This window comes from Caloenas nicobarica, chromosome 10 (genome assembly GCF_036013445.1).
Source record: "Caloenas nicobarica isolate bCalNic1 chromosome 10, bCalNic1.hap1, whole genome shotgun sequence".
Taxonomy (NCBI): Eukaryota; Metazoa; Chordata; class Aves; order Columbiformes; family Columbidae; genus Caloenas; species Caloenas nicobarica.
Window position 1 is genome coordinate 5,104,120 of NC_088254.1, and position 17,472 is coordinate 5,121,591.

Sequence of the window (17,472 nt, forward strand, 5' to 3'; positions counted from 1 at the left end):
AATTTCAAATGTGATTTATTGTTCATTTTCCTTCTTTAGTGACCTCCTGATCTCTCAAATGCTACAAGAGCCACACAAAAGGACACCTGAGCTGTTTTCGGAATTCTGGTTGCATAGCTGGTACACTGGTCTCTTTTCCTCCTCCTTAGCATTCCAGTTTCTTTTCTGAACCCCAGAAGCATACTGCAGTCTCCTTCTAATTTTATCTGCTAGACACACCACTAGCTTTGCAATAAAAGCACAGGTTGGGCGCACATGCTGAAGAGTGGCCTGTAGAAGCTAGCTGGTATAATTGAGAACTTTTTCTAGTAAACTGAACAGGCACTCTTGGCAATTTTCTTATTTTTAATTACTATTTCCAAATAAAGTATAAAGAATGAGCCAGGAAGAAAAGTAAACTAGCTACATATACTACATGTTTTAACAGAACAAAAGTGCACAGGTTTGTGTCACTTATGTTTGCATATAAGCAGTTCACGGTGGTTAGACCTTCACTCCAAGTAAGTTGCTCAGATAAATAACCTTCACCCAGCACAAGTGAGCAGTCAGAGACATTTATAGGCATGTTCATCTCCTACCAGAGCCCCAGAGGAGGATTTGCTGGTTTTCTGACAGTGTCCAGGCTGTGCCTCTAACGTTCCCAGAGGCCTTTTGAGTTGCTCAGGGAGACAGCACTGTCTAATTATTTTGGGGTTTTGTTTTGTTTACCTGCTACCATGACTTCAGGTATGAATACACTTGGATTAATAGATGACAAAGTTGGTGGAAAGAAAGTAAACACAAATGCCCAAAGAAATTATTTGTGTTATGAAAGACACAGATAACATGGAACGAAGCGCTTTGTAACTTCTGTGAAAAGAAATTAGAGCCTGGTGAGCACACACAGACTGTACAATGGCAAGACAGCACTGATGAGCATGACAAGCAAAACCATCAACTGCTGAGCAGCAGAAGCAAAATGCCTTGACGACGATTATCACAACTATTTGAGGGCATTTGAAAGGAAGATACTGAAATCACTTTGCAGATGAGCAGCAGCAGGTGAGATGAATAAGAGTCTTCATAACAGATGCTTAAATGTGCTTAAAAATGTAATTAATGAGAAGGGTGAATACCTCCCTACTGAAGACAGATAAAGGAATAGCCACTAATTTAGTCTTCAATTTGTGGCTCATCATCTAAATGGAGATAAAGTCAAGAGTGTACTCTGAATGGTGAAGATTTAATGTTCTCCTCCAACCTGTCCGAGAGTTACTAACCACCAACTCACTTTTGCAGATGGGATTAGCCAGAAATATGATGCAGTGGAAGAAGCAAAAGGAGAACAGAATGCCGCGAAGCCTCCAGAAAGAGTGTTGAGAGAATACCACAGTCCTTAGTTGTCTGATAACCTCATTCAGTAGCAAAATTTTTTGCATATCATAGAGTTATTTTAATTAAGAAAAAATAGCCCTGAAGAACAGAGAAACCAGCAAACGCTTCCTGGCATGGAACAGCTGCAGCGAGCATATTTAAAGCCTCTCAATAGGCGATGTGTTTGTGTAAAATTTTAACCCCTTCCAGAACATTTTTTTCTCTGTAGAGAGTGAGGGCCTGGGAACTCTCTGGATTTAGGCAACATGCTCTATTTAAAGAAGCTGTCCCAAAATCCTGCAGAGTTTGCACAGCAGTAGTGAAGGTGTTTGCTTGTCACATGCACTCCAACAGCTCTGGCACAGCTGGGGATGACACACATTCACTACCACAGCTTTATACAAACCAGGTATTCGGTGGCTCCTCAGGCACATTTAGGTGTTTTTTACAGTTGCTGTTACATTATATTTTATAGGTGCCACAGAAAACATTTTATCTCCAACGTAAGGATATTGCATATTAAAAGACAGCTAAATCAACAAGTGGTATGGAGATCATATGTACAGTTGTTATTGTACTCAAAACCAGCATACCGACCTTAAAAAAAAAAAAGCAATTTACTACTCAAAAAGATAAAGGATCAAACCTCGGCCACTCAATATTTACTTATGTTTCAGTGCTCAGTACTATAATTTACAACAGTTGAAGTTAATTGATAAAGATGACATGAAATCTTTCCTTTTAGCTGCTGCTCTATATTTAATAGACAATTAACATGGATAGAGTAAATGAAGATGTAGATAAATCCCTCTCTTCATTTTTTTTCCCCTTGGCTTTCCACAGAGGCTGCAGGCAGTAGAAACTCAGTATGAAAAGAGCTGCCATGTGACTCAGTCCCACACAAACTGTGCTCACCAAACAAAGAGTGAGGAATGCTAAACAAATGAATCACAAGCCATTTCTGCAAAACGTCCCCTACTTTCTAGCAATTGCCGACGCTGGGAGCGATCCGTCCTGTCAATCAAGAGTGGCAGCCCAGGAATAAAAGGGCACCTCATTATAAGATTAGTAACAGACGTCCACATTTCAAAAGCCACCGTACACGTTGTGATTGCTGACTGTGTAAGGAATCAAAAACTGAAGTAAATCCACAGGGAAAGAAAGCTCTGATTTGGGAAATATTTTTCCTGTGAATGTTGACTGCAAGTGAGCTCTCCATGGGCTGTGAATGACTGGTAATGCTTTAGCATTCTGTACATTGCCTGATTTTTATCCTAAGAACTATTCTCTGCTTTCAGATGGCTATGAGATTTGCCAAGCTAGTAGGACTCTGGTAACACTTATGCTGTTTAATATATCAGCATGTTGGTATCTTGGACACAAAAACTTGTAAAAATACAAAATTATAAATATGCATGTTAGGTTATCTTTTTTGCATGATACAGTAAAGTGAGGGGAAACAGATTATTTCCAAACTGACTGTATCAGCAAAGCATCACACAATATTACAGGGTCAATATCAACGACAAAAGCATTTCATTAAACTATGGGATTTCCTTCACTGCAATCTCACAGGCCTCCTGCACACAGCGGATGTGCGACAGCTTTGCCAAAGAGGCTGCAAGAATCACTAGGCACAGAAAATACTGCTCTGAAGAGGAGAATTCCTGGAGCTCCCCTGAAGCATGAGGGGATGTTGCTGTCAGCTGTGACTGCACACGTGGGCTTTGAAAGCGCCATTGCCCAACCATCCATCAGGTAATACAGAGAGTAACAAGGTCCTCAAAGTTGCCTCCTTGGGTGAAGAAATGCTGCAGACAGACTACATCCACTCTTAAAAGAAAGCAATGAATCAGTACAAGGAATGTGCCTTCCTTTCCAGATACATTTATGTTTTTAATATAAATTCATAGATATACAGAAAAGACTCAGAAAAAGGGAGTTTAAAAGTAAAAACTTTTTTTACTTTAAAAAATATTAAGTATAGCATGAATATATACGGTTTAAAATAGAACTGACTCGCAGAGAGAAAGGAAGTACTTAATGACTTGCTCACGCTGAAGGACTCTTAAAACGAGTACCTGTTACTCATGCATTTGAAGCATTTGCTACTCCTGAGCTACTGATTTGAAAAGCTTTTGACACTGTGAAATGAAGACACATCCCAAAGGGCTACCATGTAGCTTAAAAGTCTGTGTGCTCTCAGAACACTATGCCTGTCACTGAAGAAAGGAAAGATTAGCAAGCAGGGGAAAAAATAAAAGGCATTAATTACTTTCTTTCTGGAAACAAGGTGAAAATGAGGTTCTCTGCCCAGCAGAACCACCAGCTATCTTTTTTTGTAGTCTCATCATCCAGGCACAGGTTAAAACCAAACTCTGAATATTTATCTGCTTACCATTCTGTAACCACATCCAGCTGACCCTAAATACAAACAAGAAATACTACATCTTATAGCTGTAGTAGCCATCCTAAAAAACTGGAAACAATTCACTGTAATCCAACTGGCTTTCTAGAACACAAAATTGTCAATTGTCCCTGAAAGTAGCATCAACTTGGGTATATGCATTAGGAACATATTTTCTCTTGCCAAATAAAATACCTTGTCATGAGCTCCCAAAATGAAAACCCAATATATTTAGCACAGGACATCTGAACTGAAATGGTTAAAACCAAAAAACAACTACATTTTCCCACCAAAGAACTCCAGTCACATCAAGAACTAGTGATCAAATTCTGAGACCACCAGGGACTATCCAGGCCCTCTGCTGCACCTTTCCTACTGCAATTTTTATTCATTAATTTTTGGCTTAATATTAAAGACATAATACTATTTAATAAGAGGAAAAAGAAGAAAGAAGACAGAAGGTACTACTAGTCACCCATCCTTATGAATGAACCATGCAGCACAAACTTCTTCTAGATTAAAGAAATGTGGTTTATTGCAGCTTGGAAGAGATTTTCAAGCTTAGCCAAAAGGAACCTGTCAATAAAGCATCATTTTTACTGTTCTTTACTGTAACAAGAAAAAAATCCCTCTCTCAAGAGTTGCTGAAAGTCTAGGCTTTTACTGGTATTTCACATTCACAAAAATCTTAGGAATATCTAAATGTGGCTTTGCAGAGGAGGGCTCTTGGCAAAGCAACACAAGCCTCAGGTAGCAATATGCACATGGATACAGGAAGAAGGAAAAATCAGCAGTACTATAGTAACAGGAAAAATTGAAAGCAACAATAGAAGCCGCACCCAACCCCAAGCCCTCAAATGGCTGTGCAACTTTCTTTCACAAACTAAACCCAAAACTTGCACTGGGATTACGCCTTGAATTTCAATCCGCTCCTCCCCCCACCCCCACACGCCTTTGCTGTTTGCCGAGTTTTATTAGAACCATCTGTGAGATCCTTGTCTTCCAGTTTCTTATGTCTGTTCATCTGGCAGCTGCACTTTTATCATCTATTTAAAAAAAAAAAAAAAAAAAATCTTTGTTTCGAAGTCATTGAGACAGAGGGTCTTTGACAGGCTAAAAATTATCTCTAAAATCAACAAAGAAACCACATCATGTGCTGTGCTTTACAGATTAAAGTGGAAGAATGGAAGTTAGAGAATATATATATTTCTAATAGGAAGATAAATGAAGGTTTTAGGGATCAAGAAAATTTTTACCAATGCCATTCATCTGACGAAAGCCACAATCTACTGAAGTACTGCAAGTTGCCACTGCAGAACAGTTTCAAGATCATCATTATCATAGGTTGACAGAAGGAAAAGAAATGCAGAAAACTATTTCCTTACAGCATCTTGTTGGCAAAAGATAAGCAGCGGGAGTGCTAAGAGGACAAATGTTGATGAAATATAGTAGCAGAGTTTAAGTGATTTTCTGTATACATTATACGATTATTACAAGGTTTGAATACAAGAGTAATGAAGTTGACTTCCTTTTTTTTAAAGTACCTCAATCTAATTTTCACTGCAATATCCTGTACTCACCTCACAATAAATCCTGAACACTCTGTGTGTTTGTATACACATGAAGTTGTACAAAAATTGCACAAAGTACAATGTGCTTTGTAGTCCTCGCCTTCACTTTATTAGCCTGCGTGTGCTGCTGCTTCTTAAGCCTAAATCTTTCTATATAACCCTGCTAAAACATATTTATTCACTGCTGTGTACAGATATACATATCACCACCACACACTTTATCATAACAGGATAACTTCAGCCTGTGGCATGTGGCATACAGCAGGGCAAACCATCACTGATGAAAAATGGCAAAAACCCTTGTGGCTTTACTTTGTTCTGATATTTTTCTCCTCCACAGTGTTACTGCAGAAGCATTTGCCTACTTGCACAAGAATGGCACAACCTTAACCTTTAGGGGATTAACAGAGAAAGACTTTTATTCTGGTTTTCTCCAAATCATCTCATAAAACGTTTTTAATAAAGAAAATGCACTTGAAATGTCAACACAAAATACTCACGTTTTTAACATTTGAGGGGCAGTACTTCTTTTTGATTTACAATATTAAGAACATTTTCTTTCTTTTTCCACTGCAAATAAATGCTTTGATCTTCCCATGATTTTGCTATTTAAAAGGTAACAACAAATACAGAAAACACTAAACTGCCACCAAGTAATGGCTGTTTGTATGAAAATGTGAAGAATCTGAGAAATTAACTGGACTTTAAAAATTTCCCCAGAGTTACCTCAATATTGGAAATAACTTTCTTTACATATGCAAAAAAAAAAATACAGTTAATCCTGTAAATCATATCTGAGACCTGCGCCCTGTTGCCATCTCTCCTGGCGTTCTGGCTCTGTTTTATACAACTAAAAGCCTGTGTCTTCCCTGACCAAGTTCTCAACTCCTTGTTTAAACAAACAACATCATTTAAAGTTTCTCAAGTACTCAGACTTTGACAAGACTTGAACAGTTTCACACACTGAGATTAGAAATTTTCTTCCCACCCTTTCCTTTCACTCATAATAGAACTTTTTTTTTTTTAAATTAATATATTAAGTATTTTAAAACTGTCACGAATAAATCGACTGATCTTCTCCCTTGAACTTTACACTAGAAGGTAAACAATTTAAAGATATTTTACTTGTACAGGCTTTACAAAAAAGATGCACGTGTGATAATTTGACAGATCATACATGGCAGACTTGAAAGGTGGGTTCAGAAGTACTAGAAACAGTACTGTCAGAATCTAACTTAATAAATTTTATATGCAAATAAAATTTTAAAATCAAGTAGACCTGAAAAGATTTACGTTAAAAGAAAACCCATATATGTTTTCAAATAATAGTATAAAAAAATAAATGCTCTTGACAGGTGTTCTGGAATATCTCAGGAAAATTAATGAAATAACCACAGAGCGTCTGTGAGACCGAATAGGAGAAGAGATTTTTATTTAAATACCTAACATTACTTTTGTTAGCACATACTTCACTGGCTTATTAGCCATTTTGGTAAAAATACGACTGCTTGTGAAAGTAAGAGCTTTGAACAAAACCAAAGTTTGAGATAAACTTAAAATTTCTCTTCTTTCCCCCCCATCTTTTGTATTTGAAAAATGTCATTTGGATTAAAAAACCCCCACAACCTCTTACAAACCCTCTTTTCAGTTCACCTTTGATCTTTATGGAACACACACATTTATACAAACCAGAAACAACAAAAAAGCAATTTAACCCCCCCACACCTCTATGTATACTCCTCTTTCAAGGTATCATAAATATATTTGGCCAAAATTGCAAAGGAAGGAATGCTTGGGACCATAAAAATAAAGTTATACCTTGCTGCAAATGCCATTGTTTTTGCTCTTGAATACATAATGTTGATTTTCTGGTTTCAACTACACAAAGAAAGATGTGAAATAGCACTGTAATTCCTGATGAAACTCCAGGCCTGCTATTAACAGGTGCCTCCGACTGTGGCTGTCAGCTTCAAACCCCCTCCCTGCAGCACCAAACGCTCACGGATGTACAACAAAGGTTATCAGAAAATCTTACTGAATTGCAATATGAAGAGAAAGCAGCAGATTGAGTGCATGCACGACGTTCTCCTTATGAAATCTGGTCATACAGACTGTTGCAGACTGAATTTCCTGCGAGAAGAGAGTCTGCTTTAAGCCTGCCGACCAGGTTAATATCCCATGCAGAAGCAAATGGATGGTTCCCAGCATCACGGGACTTGGATGAACTTTTGTACAGCTGCAATTTGAGTACCAAAATAAACACAACACGAATCATAACACCTCCTTCTTGGGCATATCACTTTCAAAGATACGGCGGGTTAATGCAGCACTCTACAACCTGTTTAGCTTGTAGGGACTGTGAATTATGCTGTGTGCATCTGTACTGCTGAGTCAAGATGCAGTTTGTTCTCTCCTTTTGCTAACGTGGAAAATTCACCTCTCTTGATCCTGTGTGTCATTTGAACCAAATCGCAAACAAGTAAATACGTCACCAGCATTCAGGATGTGAAGTAATGTGGCAGGAAGCTGGGATATTTTGAGTGACCTGTAGCACAGACTATCAGAGCATTCACTATTTAATTATAAATAAATATATATATTAAAAAAAGAGCCATTCTGAATTGTGTGTTTTTAGGGATGAACGTTGATGGTTCTGTCAGAAGGGAACCTTGATTTTTCAATCCTGCCATTTCCCTGGCTTGTCAAACACAGAGTTTCCCGATTCACACTGAAATTGCCCTTCTCCATGCGGGTTGCCACAGAATTGTTTAGCTCAGAAAACTGACTCAGCTTTAACACAAAACACCACTTGAGCCCAGAAGCCATCATGCCCTGGGAAAGAGGGCTCATGGCTGCATGCAGCATCCCACACAGAGCTGGAAAATTCCAGAGATGTGCTGCGCTGAGCCCTTCCCACAGCCACGGCCAGACAAAGAAAACTTAATTCAGCAGGATGCTACAGAGAAATGCTTTAGCTGAATTTTTCTCATCGCTGAAGTCAGACATGCAATCTTTGCTTAAATGTTAAGCCACGTACACGGGCCATTAGCCAAAATACCTTTTCTTTTTAATAGTTTTACCAGCTTCGACATTTCATAACACTATTATTTTAAGTCTGGTCTGGACAAGAATTCACACTGATCTTTAAGAAAACTATTTTCCAAAGACTGTGCTAAAGTATCTTCCATGTATTGCTATCATTTGTCAAAGTTTTACTTAAAAGCAGGTATTAAGAGAAATGAAATGGATCAAAAATTCAGTACTTCCAAGAACATAAGTGGTGGTTAAATTGTTTGTGACAAGAGCCAATCCACACATTTTGACTTCTCAATGGAGTACTATTTGACCTTGCAATGAGAAAGGCACTAATAAAATATGTGAATCTAAAGCAAGAGACTACAGCAGAAGGCAAATTGAATTGGTCGGAATAGCCAGAAGACAAAGAAATGCAACAAATGCTCCTGGCATTGAATTAGCAAGATAATGTCAGAAAATTAACATCAGCTCGGTTAAAATGAGAACTGTTGGGTCAGTCAACAGTATAAGCAGAGCTTGAAGAGAGGTCAAGATTTACAGTGCTCTGAATATAAAATCTAATTGAACACTGACAAATTTAACAGAATTAGTATTTGCTGAAAAGCCACCTTAAGGGAACCAGCACTCAGAGTGCAGAATAACAGCCGCAGCAAAGGGCTGAGGGCTTTAGGATGTTTTCCGATTTCTTGCTATGCTATTTCACTCCCATCAAGTATTTTAAGGCACTTTTTCTTGTTCTGCCTGCAGTTTAAAAAAAGTAACCTAGAGAGTTGTAACAGGGAACTGCAAGTAGCACTTAATATAACATTTATGAAATATTAATATACATACTGGGCATTGAAATAACACAAAATTCAGCAGGTGTTCAATGGTTCAAGTTTTTCCCCAAAGTTATCTGAAACTCTTTTGTGTGTGACCTGCGCTGTCCTGTCTTCCTTTCTTCAGCGTGCACAACATCGCATGGTGTTTAAAACCAACTGCTTAACCACTTTGACGTAGCGTATGAATTGAACATATCAGGGAACTTTTGGATCATAGCCCAAAGTATCTCCCTCTTTTGAAACACTAAAGAAAAGGAAGATAATTTGTTTAAACTGTCTCTTACTAGAGACAGGTTGGGCATTATGTGGTTTTGGTAGCTACACAGAGTGAGCCGTATAAAACGGCTGCAACCTGGAAACAACTGTACTGTGCAATACAGCAACAGGCAAGGAGAGCAGACAGTAGACGGCAAGTATTACTCTAGTTTTGGCTTGTTGTTAGACTAACAATACAGCTTAGCTGCAGCATCACTTTATGCTTCTAAACAGGACGGAGCATTTTCTCAAAAAAACGTATTAAAAGGATGATACTGGAGTTTAGTGTCAAGCTTAATGTAAGAGTTATACACTTGTGTTGATATAGGAACTTGAATGAAAAGGGAGAACATTGCGAGCTTTAATTCTAAATTCTCTTGCCAGAGAAAAATGCTTATCTGAAACCTTCAGTTTAAGAAAAATGAGATAAAGTTAAAATAGGGTAGTAAAGCACTGTCAAAACAGTAACGCGAAAGGAATCACTTGATAACACACATAGCTGAAAACCCCTGCCTGAGAAACAGTTCATAGGGAATACACAGAACGGAAGAAATAGGTAACAGCAATACAGGGGGAATCCTGGACCAAAAATAAGAACTGCTGCTGGACAAGAACAATTCAACAGGCTGGTGCAGATCACAGGGCCAAAGTGACAGGGCTCACTTAGCTAAAACTGTCCAGAATGAAATTATCTCAATGAATGTTATGCTTCAAAAGTTACCAAAGCTACAGAGAAATCTGTTAAATGCTCCTTTAGAAAATGATTTCATTATATGTTAGTTCAGAATAACACTCCAAATTGGAAAAGCTGAAGTAACAAGTTACTTTTTCAAACACTTTACCCCTAAATGCCAATTTAGGGACAGAGCAGTCGACTGTCATGGAGAAATAAGAGTGATCCATCTGTGCAAGCTAAGTGATTAACTTACAGTAAGTATTACCTAACCATAACAGACTTCATCTAAGAAGGGATGATGTGATTCAACTGATGACATTTGAAGTAACAGATGTAACAAGCTGCAGATTAAGCAAAGTTGCTAAATATCAAAGATATTGAAAAGAAGATCAGAAGGATCATAAATACCTTAAGAAAAGCCTCAGAGAGGACAAAAATGGTTTACAACATGACAGCAACCTAGTAGATCAGTCCTGAAGTCCAGCTTGTCCATGACTCTGCTGCTGGCAGCAGCCCAGCATAAAGGCATAAATAGCAACACTTTCTCCAACTCTCCCGATCTCCGACAACTTGAAGTTTAGAGATTTCCTGGAAAAGAAATGGCGTCTTTGTACTTGATAGTCTTGCATGGAATTTTCCTTCATAAATTTATCCAATTACCTTTTGAACCCATTTACAATTTCATATCCACAACATCCTGTGGACGGACATTCCATAGCTTAACCACTTTGTCTGAAGTACCAGGCTCTTGCCAGAAAAAACAAAAAAACCCCACCCCCAAACCAAACCAAACAAACCCCAAAACAACGAAACAACAAAACCACACCAGATAAGAACCTGGTTCCTTTGTATCACCTCTATTTACTTTTTCCTATAGCATTATGATTTGTAATTTCTTTTACAGGCCTCCTTCAACCTGTCTGCCAGTTTGAAGTGTCCTGATGTATGTGATCACTGCGAGGGAATTCTGCTCCATACCTCCAGCTTTCCACCCTGCATTCCTCTTTTGCATTCTTTTCAAGTTTGACTGCATGTCATATTTGGATGCTTTTGAGAAGAGGGTGACAGAACTCTAGAGTAGTGAGGACAGAGAGGCATGCTTAAAGGTAGAGAAATTTTTTCACACAGAAAATAAATAAGGGCTCACTGTAATGCTACATATTTGCAGGCAACAGAACTATTCAAGCATTGTTAAAAGAACAGGGGAAAAAACCTTTAGGATTTGTAGTAGAAATTGTTTTTCTGTGCCTTTGTGCTTTACAGAGCTGAAATAATTTCTGTATACTGTTTCCCCTTAAATGAGAACTTCACTGCATTTTGTAACTTTCTGCCCCATCTATTAAAGAGACAACCATGCTAGAGGCAGTACACTAATAAGACTTCATATTCTAATTGTATTTATATTCAGCAAGGGAAGAAAAGAGGTAATAGCAGTGAAAGAGATTGCAAATAAATGGACAGTGGGTGGTGGTAAAGGAAGACAAAGAATGACTACTAGTCATCATACTTTTAAAGTGGTAAGTGTAATACCTGGAACTTTCTTGTATTTTCCAGCATTAAAAGCCAGCCAGGATCTTCATTATCCACTTCCAAAGCACAAACTCTTCACAAAACATTTGAGAAAGCATTTTGATCTAGTACACTGGTCAGTCTCTGAAAAAAGGCTCCCCTCAGGTCACTATTGCGAGCACTGAAACACTATGGAGCAACGTGTTACAGGCCAAGTTGCTCTTCTCAGCTTCCTACTACCTGATTGTACATTAGTGGTACAGTAGGAAACAGCTTGTTGCAACTGTTCTTTACTATGAGAGTATTTAATGAATTCCAGCTGAGGTTAGGTAAGGTCACCACAAGTACTGTCCCCCTGGGGTAAACATCTTGTATTAAGAACATGCTTCAAAATATCTCCACAGCAGGCTCTGCACACACACATTCAGGGGTTTCCTCGTTTTTGTAAGCTTCTACACAAGGTCAAGGGTGAACGCTACAGGTTTGGTAGTTCTAGAGACTGACACTGCTCATTTGCTGCTACAAAACATATTCTACTAACATTTTTGAGAAACTGCCCACTTTTAACCTCCAGGATTCTCACTCACCAAAGAGTAAATTATAAAAAAAAATATCCTATGGAAGACACACGAAAGGTATTTCACACAGAAATTTTAGGGCATATTTCTTCAGATTAAAAATGTGCTTATAAATGCTTTAAGTTGCATTAAAAAGATTGGTTTAATGGAATAAAAACTACCTGCAGGTGTCAGTCATGAGAATATTTTTGTTGTCTGCCCAAGCAATCTCAATTTTTTGTTGTTAAGTTGCAGCAAGTGTATTTCAGATTTTCTCAAGAATAAGATAGGGGAGAGCAAGAGAAGATTTTCCAGTGCTACTACGTCACAGCTGAGCTGTCCTGTTCACAAGTTCCCTCTATAATTGAATTCTAGTGGCTGTAAAATTTTTGCCACCTTCATGAAATGCCTCTAATTTGGCAGAGTTATGAGGGTTTGGAAAAAAAAAATCCATTTTTGCATTTTCAGTAGACTATATGAAGTGTTGATAAAATCCAATATTTACTAAATACATTTCAGGACACTGGGAACTAGGGAAGGTGTATTTGCCCTAGAACAAAGCAGGCCAAGACTGGAAGAAACGCTAGGTTTTCCACATACAACTGTACTTGAAAATATGCACATAAATGGGAAAAAACCTATTGATATTTGCACACTATGTAACACTTCCGCTATATTAAAACTTTTCAGCATATGACTTCATAAATGCAATACTGCTATGAACAGCTACAGCGCATTAGCAGTCAGTGGAAATAAAACGAGCGTATTATGCTGATGCTCCACGACGTTTGCAGTGGGGAATTCTTCACGTCTCTCCGCTGCCCGCTCTGCATAAATATATCAAAGTCTGAGCTGCTGCTCTGCTATTCTTCCCACTGTAATCTGCTGCCTATTATTCTCTCAAACCCCATCTGCAGGTCATTTTTCTATCAAATGAGTTGGTTAAAATTCCTTCTCGTTTTTTCTTTTAAACCTAGGGGAATTGCAAATAGTTCAGCAGTAACCAACAGGAATTTATTTTAACCATTTCTTTTAACTACCAACAGTTTTGTATTGCTGCAGTTTAAGAGCCCTGATTGGTTTCACGCAGTCTCCCTTCACTTTATCTTTTTCAGATACATGCATTAGCCTGCTGGGTGCTGAGGAGTATGGCTGAAAGAGTAATTTGCATTATTTTCTTTTAGGCTCCAACCTGTTTCCACACAGAGCATTTTGAGCATTACACAAAATTTCTATAGAGAGAAAAGCACGTACCATTGTGAAAATAGCTATTTAACAACTAAAAACATTTAGAAATGTATACTAAGGTAACCATAAATCCTCTCTCCTTTTGTAATTGAAGAAATTTGCAGGTGATTTGCCTTATGTAAGGGAAGCAAACTGCTTATTCCTTGATCTTGGAGAAAGACAGTACTTAAGAGTTAGAAGTGTGTGTATGCATATTGAACTGAAGTTCTTTTTCCTCTACCAGGTATCGCTCTGAATAAAAGCATCATACTTGTCAGCATTTTCCTCTATGCCAGAGGGCTGAGAGGGAACTTGACCTGGATAGGATTGTTTCCTAAATTTTGTTTTGAAAATGATCTAACAGGTCACTGACTAGTTTCACACAAACTGCTGCACATACTCAAACTTTGCATTTAAAAAGAAGTTGTTTAATATATTTTTGCTAACTACAGTTTGAGAACCTCTCTTGTAGGAAACCAACAGAATAAAAAGCAATGCAAAACTGTTGGCTGTAACAGGGATTGCAAGTAATGAAGTTTAATACCACTTACATCTATGTGTTATAGAAAAAAGGGAGAAGACTCATGCCATGATAGCTAGTGCTATCATGACACACTCCTCCCAAAAATACATCCTTAGGAGCACAGTGGAAAAGCTATATGAAAGTAAAAGAAATACCTTGCAATAACCACTTCTTCCTCTAGTCTGTTATTCAACAAAAATTCAAATTTGGCATCCTTGTTTTGGGTTTCACTGTTATCTGGACTTTAAAGAATTTGCCAACATGAAAGTATAAACCTTGGCTTCCTTTCTTGCTTCAAAAAAGTTGACTGCAATCTTAATTGGGTTCCTCCTTAGTATAATATATTCTCTAATAACTTCTTCCTAATTTTTACCATTAACATATAAAACCACTTAATCCAGTAACTTTAGCACTGCTAACAGGATCTTAGCTTTGTTTCAGTGTTGTGACATAGCACAGATGACAGCCTCTGCAACAAAAGGCCTGTAGTTAGATACCCTACAAGTACACAGCATTAATGGTATAAGCAATGCTACTTATCTGCATCACCTGTATCATTACGAGTGAAGTTGCACAACGTTACAGATGAAAGACAGAGGGTTCGCCCCCTTCCCTCCTGCCTTTGCTGTCAGCCGTGGGGTTCTGCTTCCTCTTCTGTGCCCACCAGCTCACTAACACAGCAGAAAACTATCTGCTTTTGCCAGGTTTATGTTCTGCTGAGTTAGTGAGTTAAACCAGCTGACAAAGACCTGAGCTGGTGGCACTAAGGTGGGTGGGGAGGAAGGGGAGGGCAGAGTGCCCAGGAACTTCCTCAGCAGCAGCAAGCTGCTAGATTGGATTATGTCCCTGCAGGTAACTTTGTTCTGAGAATACTTTCCGAGTTGCTACATCTATCTTAACAATCACTATTATCTACAAGCCGTACAGTAGTATAAGCATTCAAACAGCTGTGTAGCTACAAGTTTGGAGCATTAGAGAAAAATGAAAAATAAGTGGAAAAACTGACAGTGTATACGTGATCCATAAGGAATCCTTCTCCTCATTTGCCCTGATAGACCTGAAAGCTGAGTCAACAGAGCAATGTGCTCATCAATGTGAACACTGAAAACCTGCCAGCAGGGTTCAGCAGGCAGATGTCATGTCCAGCTAGTGCCCGACACACCTATATTTCAAGTATCAACTTCTACAGCGTTCCTGAAAGAGGCTGCAACCTGCAAACCTACCGGCTCACAGAAATTGCATTGGAAAAATCTTGTTGCCATAAACTTCAGCAATCATGTAGTTTGTCTAAGCCTCATCAGCATTGCTTGTATGGGTACACTTTGTTTACTCAAGAATACTGATTTAATTTACCTTAGTAAGGAACTGACCTAGGCTAAATCAACACCAGGATTTGAAACACAAGAATATGCACTAATATGTGGCAATCATTTTTAACTAAACCTGCTCATGTTTTTTCTCCCCTTCCCCTGAATTTAATATCACTTATTTTCAGGCAAAACCTTCGTTTTTAGGCTGTGTCTCCATTACAATTTTTTCAGCAGAAGAATACACTTAAACAATTCCTACTTTTTCTCCTCCAGCTGTTTGCTCCTATGCCAGCCTAACCACCCAAGACAACATTGCTTATTATGCCGGCAGTTGGTCTTTTTTGGCAGCATTTGAATCACTTCCCTGCTTCAGTTCACCATGCGGCTGCACAAACACATGTGCTGGCAGAGCAGAAGTGGAAATGAGTGACCAGGAAAGGACGGGACGTCGGGCTTCACTGGCCTGCAGTGCCACCACAAATGTAAACCCATCTATTTTTTTTTCTGTTTTCCACACAAGATAAGCTAGGGAAACATTAAGAGATAGGAAAGAGCAACATAAAACTAAAACCAAGGCAAGGATATGGCAAGGATTCAGAGCGAAACTTTTTAAATGGTTAAATATTGCGATGATAGCTTTTAAGCACTTCACAAGTCATCAAAAAAAAAAAAATCATCTAAGTTCCAGAGGAAATTTAAACACATTTCACTTTGGCAATGCAGATATACTATGTGATATCAGAATGCTGCCATGTAAAGTTGCTGAAACTAATGATTTACTACTCAATGCAGAGAAACATTTCTAGATTTTGTTAAATTCCAAGTTTGGCTACATTATCCTCACAAATGTACAAAGAGAAAAATATCTCTTTTATGAACAATCCCATTGCTGAATAGCATTGTTCAGAAAATTAATGAAAAGAGATATTGATTCGTTTAAACACCAGAGTTTAAGAAAATGTCTTATTTTAGAATAAAAAGTGGTTTTGGAAGAGGATAAGGGTGGGTGTAGAATTCAGTATTTCATTTCTGAAGACAATATGCTTTGGTGTCTGCAAGTATGTTCTCAAGGATGCCAAACTGTCTGCCTGATGAGTTACAGAAGAGCTAAGCAACATCCGGGCAGTTGTTAGAGCGAGCAATGAACTTGTCATCCAATGCCGTTACACATCAGCGGGCGTCAAGTCCCATGAATGGAAGGTTTTTCCAAGTTTCCACAGAGTGCTGCAGTCCACCAGGCAGGGTGACAGGGACAGCTAGCTGCTGCCTGGAAGCCAAGCTGTAAGAAAACCCTTCCCAAACCTCAAAAGCCAGTTCAGAAGGTCAAGTTGGCTCGGAAGACTAACATTTGCAGAGATTTCTGCTTCTGAGAAAGTCTATGTGGCCAACTGCCATGGAGCTTTTCATGCTGATAGCTTACAGACACGAGTTACTGGAGGCTTAGGAAATGATCTAGCAATAAATCTAGGCAGAAAGCCTTTACAGCCTCATCTGAAGCAAAACGTTAAAATTACTCCAATGAGACATTCTGACATCATCAATATCTTGTAGAAGCTTTGCAGAAGACTTCTGAGCTTCTCAATGATAAATATGGTTGACAAGGAAAACCAGCAAACAACCAACCAAAATGCTTCACATCTATTAGATATTTACTGCCACTTTGCTGCCTCTAAGCAACATTTGTTTTCCTATGATTCTGTCACTAAATATCAAAGCAGTCAGGACAAGCAATTGCAAAATAAAGATTTAACTCCAGTTTACAGTAAGTATTATTGTGCTGTGGTAACTAAGAAAGCTCGTGTTTCAAACTGAAATAAAAAGGTCAGGATATACTTCAACAGCCAGCTGCAAAGCAGTTTGTTTGTCCAGATTCTGATTTTATTCTCACTGTAGCTGTGTCAGAGTTGTCTGATTCCACATAGCACTTTTGGTTTTTTGGTAATTATTTCACACTCAGTTAAACCATCTGCAATTTCAGTGATCTCTGAACAGACCATTTACACTCCTGACTGTTTTAACCTGGCAGTTGCCTCTAGCCAACGCAGGTGGACTGCAAGTCCTGTACCCCAACCAATGATCTATTACAATTACTGTCCTTTTTCTTTGGCATTTAATACAAACACCTTGATACATTGTATCCTCCTCTCTTCCCTTTATCAGGCATTACGTTGTGAATTTCCAAAGTAATATATACTTTTTTGCTTTGTGGTATGCCTAGCATGTCATA

General features: G+C 38.4%; 1 protein-coding gene across 8 annotated transcripts in view; it reads right to left on the bottom strand.

Moving 5' to 3' along the window:
* PEAK1 (pseudopodium enriched atypical kinase 1) overlaps window positions 1-17,472 on the bottom strand; it is a 109,965-nt gene that overhangs the window by 60,545 nt on the left and 31,948 nt on the right. For 2 of the 8 annotated variants that reach the window (XM_065642125.1, XM_065642124.1), the window contains one exon: window positions 10,528-10,707. The exons of the other annotated variants lie outside the window; for them this stretch is intronic. The gene's annotated coding sequence lies outside the window, so the exon portion shown is untranslated. The remainder of the gene's footprint in view (window positions 1-10,527; window positions 10,708-17,472) is intronic. 8 annotated transcript variants of the gene reach the window in all.